Genomic DNA, 8282 nt, shown 5'->3' with positions numbered 1-8282 from the left:
TGTTATCTCACTGAACAGATTAACCCTCTTTTCCATGTCCTCTGTACTCCTCACAGAATGTTTGCCGCTCTTTGCATGTATCTGAGCCAGTAGCAGTGGGTTGTATAAAGCAGCTTCAACATCACCAAAAACTTCAAAGAAATCATTTTTCTCACAACAAAGGCAGCTCTGTGCATGGCCTTAAACTGCCTGCCTGGAAAATGACTGCAATCTACAACTGCCAGGTCAATGTAGATGTTCATGTTAATTTTCCAAGTTGGGAAACAACATGCTTATTGTTAGGTGATAGAAACATGTGAGAGATTAGCAATGAGCAACTTTACAAACAACGAATTGAAAGAAGCTTAATTCAATAAGAGGAAGGAAAATTTTGCAGTAGCCTCCCTTATCATTACTCTATTTTTTCTACTACTCAGAGAAGCTGAAGGAGAGGGAAAAATAGATCTGGCAGATAGTATTTCAGGGCTAGTTGCAAAGAGGGTAATGCACAAAAGGATCTTGTCTGGAGAGATGAGTACTGCATGTGAATGTTAGAGGCACTATGGATGTAAGGTATGAAGTTGCATTGGATTTATTTGTATTTTTTAAAAAATAGGATAAATGATGGTTTATAACGAGCATTTCAGTACACATGGTTTGACAATATGAACTTTAACTAAATGTAATGTTTTAAATAGGAGATACAGTCAGGAATGTGAAAAAAGGAACTGGAAGGACTCTTTTGTTACAAAATTTTATTTCTTATATTACCTTGATACTTACAATAAATGAATGTCTTTTGGATTCAAAACAAGAACAACTCTTTAAAATATTTAGATAGGCTATGTATTATTTTTATTTTATAGATTATGCTGAATGCTATTTCCGTTTTTAATAAAAAGCCAACAAAAATGTTCTTGTCTTTTTCCTGTTTCTAAGACTTTCCTGGTTATTGGTTTCACCTTAGGAGCACACATAATCTAGCTTACTTTCCATGTTTCTTGCTTCTCTAGTCTTTAACTTAACTTACTTATTTTTTAACATCTTTATTGGAGTATAATTGCTTTACAATGTTGTGTTAGTTTCTGCTGTATAACAAAGTGAGTCAGCTATATGTATACATATATCCCCATATCCCCTACCTCTTGCACCTCCCTCCCACTCTCCCTATCCCACCCCTCTAGGTGGTCATGAAGCACAGAGCTAATCTCCCTGTGCTATGCAGCTGCTTCCCACTAGCTTTCTATATTACATTTGGTAGTGTATACATATCAGTGCTACTCTCTCACTTTGTCCCAGCTTAACTTTCCCCCTCCCCATGTCCTAAAGTCCATTCTTTATGTGTGCGTCTTTATTCCTGTCCTGCCCCTACGTTCATCAGAACCATTTTTTTTTAGATTCCATATATATGTGTTAGCATACAGTATTTGTTTTTCTCTTTCCGACTTACTTCACTCTGTATGACAGACCCTAGGTCCATCCACCTCACTACAAATAACTCAATTGCATTTCTTTTTTATAGCTGAGTAATATTCCATTGTATATATGTGCAACATCTTCTTTATCCATTCATCAGTCGGTAGACACTTAGGTTGCTTCCATGACCTGGGTATTGTAAATAGTGCTGCAATGAACATTATGGTACATGTCTCTTCTTGAATTATGGTTTTCTCAGGGTATATGCCCAGTAGTGGGATTGCTAGGTCATATGGTAGTTCTATTTTTAGTTTCTTAAGGACGGTCCATATTGTTTTCCGTAGTGGCTATATAAATTCACATTCCCACCAACAGTGCAAGAGGGTTCCCTTTTCTCCACCCCCTCTCCAGCATTTATTGTTTGTAGATTTTTTGATGATGGCCATTCTGACCATTGTGAGGTGACACCTCATTGTAGTTTTAATTTGCATTTCTCTAATGATTAGTGATGTTGAGAATCCTTTCATGTGTTTGTTGGCCATCTGTATATCTTCTTTGGAGAAATGTCTATTTAGGTCTTCTGCCCATTTTTGGATTGGGTTGTTTGTTTTTTTGACATTGAGCGGCATGAGCTGCTTGTATATTTTGGAGATTAATCCTTTGTCAGTTGCTTCATTTGCAAATATTTTCTCCCATTCTGAGGGTTGTCTTTTTGTCTTGTTTGTGGTCTCCTTTGCTGTGCAAAAGCTTTGAAGTTTCATTAGGTCCCATTTGTTTATTTATGTTTTTATTTCCATTTCTCTAGGAGGTGGGTCAAAAAGGATCTTGCTGTGATTTGTCATCCAGTGCTCTGCTTATGTTTCCTCTAAGAATTTTATAGTGTCTGGCCTTACATTTAGGTCTTTAATCCATTTTGAGTTTATTTTTGTATATGGTGTTAGGAAGTGCTCTAATTTCATTCTTTTACATTTAACTGTCCAGTTTTCCCAGCACCACTTATTGAAGAGGCTGTCTTTTCTCCATTGTATATTCTTGCCTCCTTTATCAAAGATAAGCTGACCATACGTGCGTGGGTTTACCTCTGGGCTTTCTATCCTGTTTCATTGATCTATATTTCTGTTTTTGTGCCAGTACCATACTGTCTTAATTACTGTAGCTTTGTAGTATAGTCTGAAATCTGGGAACCTGATTCCTCCAGCTCTGTTTTTTTTCCTCAAGTTTGCTTTGGCTATTCGGGGTCTTTTGTGTTTCCATACAAATTGTGAAATTTTTTGTTCTACTTCTTTGAAGAATGCCATTGGTATTTTGATAGGGATTACATTGAATCTGTAGATTACTTTGGGTACTTTAGTCATTGTCACAATATTGATTCTTCCAATCCAAGAGCATGGTATATCTTTCCATCTGTTTGTATCATCTTTAATTTCTTTCATCAGTGTCTTATAGTTTTCTGCATACAGGTCTTTTGTCTCCTTAGGTAGGTTTATTCGTAGGCATTTTATTCTTTTTGCTGCAGTGGTAAGTGGGAGTATTTCCTTAACTTCTCTTTCAGATTTTTCATCTTTAGTGTACAGGAATGCAGGAGATTTCTGTGCATTAATTTTGTATCCTGCTACTTTACCATATTCATTGATTAGCTCTAGTAGTTTTCTGGCAACGTCTTTAGGATTCTCTATGTATAGTATCATGGCATCTGCAAGCAGTGACAGTTTTCCTTCTTCTTTTCCAAATTGGATTCCTTTTATTTCTTTTTCTTCTCTAATTGCCATGGCTAAAGCTTCCAAAACTATGTTGAATAATAGTGGTGAGAGTGGGCAACCTTGTCTTGTTCCTGATCTTAGAGGAAATGGTTTCAGTTTTTCACCATTGAGAACGATGTTGGCTGTGGGTTTGTCATATATGGCCTTTATTATGTTGAGGTAGTTTCGCTTTATGCCTACTTTCTGAAGCGTTTTCATCATAAATGGGTGTTGAATTTTGTTGAAAGCTTTCTCTGCATCTATTGAGTAGATCATATAGTCTTTATCTTTCAATTTGATAATATGGTGTATCACATTGATTGATTTGCATATACTGAGGAATCCTTGCATTCCTGGGATAAACCCCACTTAATCATGGTGTATGATCCTTTTAATGTGCTGTTGGATTCTGTTTGCTAGTATTTTGTTGAGGATTTTTGCATCTATGTTCATTAGTGATATTGGCCTGTAGTTTTCTATTTTTGTGACATCTTTGTCTGGTTTTGGTATTAGGGTGATGGTGGCTTTGTAGAATAAGTTTGGGAGTATTCCTCCCTCTGTTCTATTTTGGAAGAGTTTGAGAAGGATAGGTGTTAGCACTTCTCTAAATGGAATTCACCTGTGAAGCCATCTGGTCCTGGGCGTTTGTTTGTTGGAAGATTTTTTTTTTTTTTTTTTTTTTTTTGTGGTATGCGGGCCTCTCACTGTTGTGGCCTCTCCCGTTGCGGAGCACAGGCTCCGGACGCACAGGCTCAGCGGCCATGGCTCACGGGCCCAGCTGCTCCGCGGCATGTGGGATCTTCCCGGACCGGGGCACGAACCCATGTCCCCTGCATTGGCAGGTGGACTCTCAACCACTGCGCCACCAGGGGAGCCCTGTTGGAAGATTTTTAATCACACTTTCAATATCAGTGCTTGTGATTGGTCTGTTCATATTTTCTATTTCTTCCTGGTTCAGTCTTGGAATGTTGTGCTTTTCTAAGAAATCGTCCATTTCTTCCAGGTTGTCTATTTTATTGGCATATAGTTGCTTATAGTAATCTCTCATGATCCTTTGTATTTATGCAGTGTCAGTTGTTACTTCTCCATTTTCATTTCTAATTCTGTTGATTTGAGTCTCTTCCCTTTTTTTCTTGATGAGTCTGGCTAATGGATTATCAATTTTGTTTATCTTCTCAAAGAATCAGCTTTTAGTTTTATTGGTCTTTGCTATTGTTTCCTTCATTTCTTTTTCATTTATTTCTGATCTGATCTTTATGATTTCTTTCCTTCTGCTAACTTGGGGTTTTTTTGTTCTTCTTTCTCTGTTTGCTTTATGTGTAAGGTTAGGTTGTTTATTTGAGATGTTTCTTGTTTCTTGAGGTAGAATTGTACTGCTATAAACTTCCCTCTTAGAACTGCTTTTGTTGCATCCCATAGGGTTTGGGTTGTCATGTTTTCATTGCCATTTGTTTCTCGGTATTTTTTGATTTCCTCTTTGATTTCTTCAGTAATCTCTTGGTTATTTAATAGTGTACTGTTTAGTCACCATGTGTTTGTATTTTTTACAGTTTTTTTCCTGTAATTGATATCTAGTCTCATAGCATTGTGGTCGGAAAAAATTCTTGATACGATTTCAATTTTCTTAAATTTACCAAGGCTTGATTTACGACCCAAGATACGATCTATCCTGGAGAATGTTTCATGAGCACTTGAGAAGAAAGTGTATTCTGTTGTTTTTGGATGGAATGTCCTATAAATATCAGTTAAGCCCATTTTGTCTAATGTGTCATTTAAAGCTTGTGTTTCCTTACTTATTTTCATTTTGGATGGTCTGTCCATTGGTGAAAGTGGGGTGTTAAAGTCCCCTACTATGATTGTGTTACTGTTGGTTTCCCCTTTTATGGCTGTTACTATTTGCCTTATGTATTAAGGTGCTCCTATGTTGGGTGCATAAATATTTACAATTGTTATATTTTCTTCTTGGATTGATCCTTTGATCCTTATGTAGTGTCCTTCTTTGTCTCTTGTAATAGTGTTTATTTTAAAGTCAATTATGTCTGATATGAGCTACTCCAGCTCTCTTTTGATATCCATTTGCATGGAATATCTTTTCCCATCCCCTCACCCTCAGTCTGTATGTGTCCCTAGGTCTAAAGTGGGTCTCTTGTGGACAGCATATATATGGGTCTTGTTTTTGTATCCATTCAGCCAGTCTGTGTCTTTTGGTTGGAGCATTTAATCTATTTACATTTAAGGTAATTATTGATATGTATGTTCCTATTTCCATTTTCTTAATTGTTTTTGGTTTGCTTTTGTAAGTCTCTTCCTTCTCTTGTGTTTCCTGCCTAGAGAAGTTCCTTTAGCATTTGTCGTAAAGCTGGTTTGGTGGTGATGAATTCTCTTAACTTTTGCTTGCCTGTAAAGGTTTTAATTTCTCTGTCGAATCTGAGTGAGATCCTTGTTGGGTAGAGTAATCTTGGTTGTCGGTTTTTCCCTTTCATCACTTTAAATATGTCCTGCCACTCCCTTCTGGCTTACAGAGTTTCTGCTGAAAGATCAGCTGTTAACCTTATGCGGATTCCCTTGTATGTTATTTGTTGTTTTTCCCTTGCTGCTTTTAATATCTTTTCTTTGTATTTAATTCTTGATAGTTTGAGTAATATGTGTCTTGGCATGTTTCTCCTTGAATTTATCCTGTATGGGATTCTCTGTGCCTCCTGAACTTGACTGTGTATTTCCTTTCCCATGTTAGGGAAGTTTTCAACTATAATCTCTTCAAATATTTTCTCAGATCCTTACTTTCCTCTTCTTCTTCTGGGACCCGTATAATTCGAATGTTGGTGTGTTTAATGTTGTCCCAGAGGTCTCTGAGTCTGTCCTCAATTCTTTTTATTCTTTATTCTGCTCTGCAGCAGTTATTTCCACTGTTGTGTCTTCCAGGTCACTTATCCATTCTTCTGCCTCAGTTATTCTGCTATTAATTCCTTCTAGAGAATTTTTAATTTCATTTATTGTGTTGTTCATCATTGTTTTCTCTTTAGTTCTTCTAAGTCCTTGTTAAATGTTTCTTGTATTTTCTCCATTCTATTTCTAAGATTTTGGATCATCTTTACTATCATTACTCTGAATTCTTTTTCAGGTAGACTGCCTATTTCCTCTTTATCTGTTTGGTCTGGTAGATTTTTACCTTGTTCCTTCATCTGCTGCATATTTCTCTGTCTTCTCATTTTGTTTAACTTACTGTGTTTGGGGTCTCCTTTTCACAGGCTACAGGTTCGTAGTTCCTGTTGTTTTTGGTGTCTGCCCCCACTGGTGAGGTTGGTTCAGTGGGTTGTGTAGGCTTCCTGGTGAATGGGACTGATGCCTGTGTTCTGGTGGGTGGGACTGGATCTTGTCTTTCTTGTGGGTAGGGCTGCATCCGTTTGGGGTGTCTGTGAACTTTGTACGATTTTAGGCAAACTCTCTGCTAATGAGTGGCATTGTGTCCCTGTCTTGCCACTTGTTTGGCATGGGGCATCCAGCACTAGAGCTTGCTGGCCATTGGGTGGAGCTGGGTCTTAGTGTTGAGACGGAGATCTCTGGGAGAACCCTTGCCAATTGATATTACGTGGAGCTGGGAGGTCTCTGGTGGTCCAATATCCTGGACTTGTTTCTCCTACCACGGAGGCTCAGGCCTGACACCCGGCCGGAGCACCAAGACCCTGTCAGCCACATGGCTCAGAAGAAAAGGGAGAAAAAAAAAGAAAGCAAATAAAACAAAGTAAAAGAATTCAAAAATGATAAAATAATAAAAATAAATAAATAAAAGAGAGCAACCAAACCAATAAACAAATCCACCAACGATCACAAGCACTAAAAACTAAGCTAGACATAAAAATCAGAAACAGATCAATTGCAGACATCAAACCCCAAGTCCACAGTTGCTCCCAAAGTCCACCACCTCAATTTTGAGAACATTTGTTGTCTGTTCAGGTATTCCACAGATGCAGCGTTCATCAGGTTGCTTGTGGGGATTTAATCTACTGCTCCTGAGGCTGCTGGGAGAGATTTCCCTTTCTCTTCTTTGTTTGCACAGCTCCCAGGGGCTCAGCTTTGGATTTGGCCCCGAGTCTGCCTGTAGGTTGCCTGAGGGCGTCTGTTCCCCACCCAGACAGGAGGGGGTTAAAACAGAGGCTGATTAAGCCTCTCTTGCTTTCTCAGGCTGGGGAGAGGGAGGGGTATGGTAGTCATAATTGGAATGTGGGGTGAGCCTGTGGTGGCAGATGCTGGCGTGACGTTGCACCAGCCTGAGGCATGCTGTGTGTTCTCCCGGGGAAGTTGTCCCTGGATCTCGGGACCCTGGCAGTGGTGTGGCTGCACAGGCTCCCGGGGTGGGGTGTGGGTAGTGAGCTGTGCTTGCACACAGACTTCTTGGTGGCAGCAGCAGCAACATTAACGTTTCATGCCTGTCTCTGGGGTCCGAGTTGATAGCTGCGGCTTGTACCCGTCTCTGGAGCTGGCTTAGGTGGTGCTCTGCCTTCTACGGGCACACTGGGAAGGAATCCCCTCTCCTCCTGCACCCCGAAACAGTGGTCTCTTGCCTTTTCAGCAGTTCCAGACTTTTTCCCGGACTCCCTCCTGGCTAGCTGTGGTGCAGTAGCCCCCTTCAGGCTGTCTTCATGCAGCCAACCCCAGTCCTCTCCCTGGGGTCTGATCTCCAAAGCCCGAGCCTCAGCTCCCAGCCCCCGCCCGCCCCGGCGGGTGAGCAGACGAGCCTCTCGGGCTGGTGAGTGCTGGTCATCACCGATCCTCTGTGCGGGAATCTCTCTGCTTTGCCCTCCGCACCCCTGTTGCTGCGCTCTCCTCCATGGCTCTGAAGCTTCTTTCCCCCTCCGGCACCCGCAGTCTCCGCCCGCGAAGGGGCTTCCTAGTGTGTGGAAACTTTTCCTGCTTCACAGCTCCCTCCCACTGGTGCAGGTCCCGTCCCTATCCTTTTGTCTCTGTTTATTCTTGTTTCTCTTGCCCTACCCAGGTATGTGGGGAGTTTCTTGCCTTTGGGGATGTCTGAGGTCTTCTGCCAGCGTTCAGTAGGTGTTCTGTTAAGAGTTGTTCCACACGTAGATGTATTTTTGATGTATTTGTGGGGAGGAAGGTGATCTCCACATCTTACTCCTCCGCCATCTTGAA

This window comes from Delphinus delphis, chromosome 5 (assembly GCF_949987515.2).
Source record: "Delphinus delphis chromosome 5, mDelDel1.2, whole genome shotgun sequence".
In the NCBI taxonomy this organism is placed as follows: domain Eukaryota; kingdom Metazoa; phylum Chordata; class Mammalia; order Artiodactyla; family Delphinidae; genus Delphinus; species Delphinus delphis.
Note: the sequence above shows the minus strand (reverse complement) of the source record.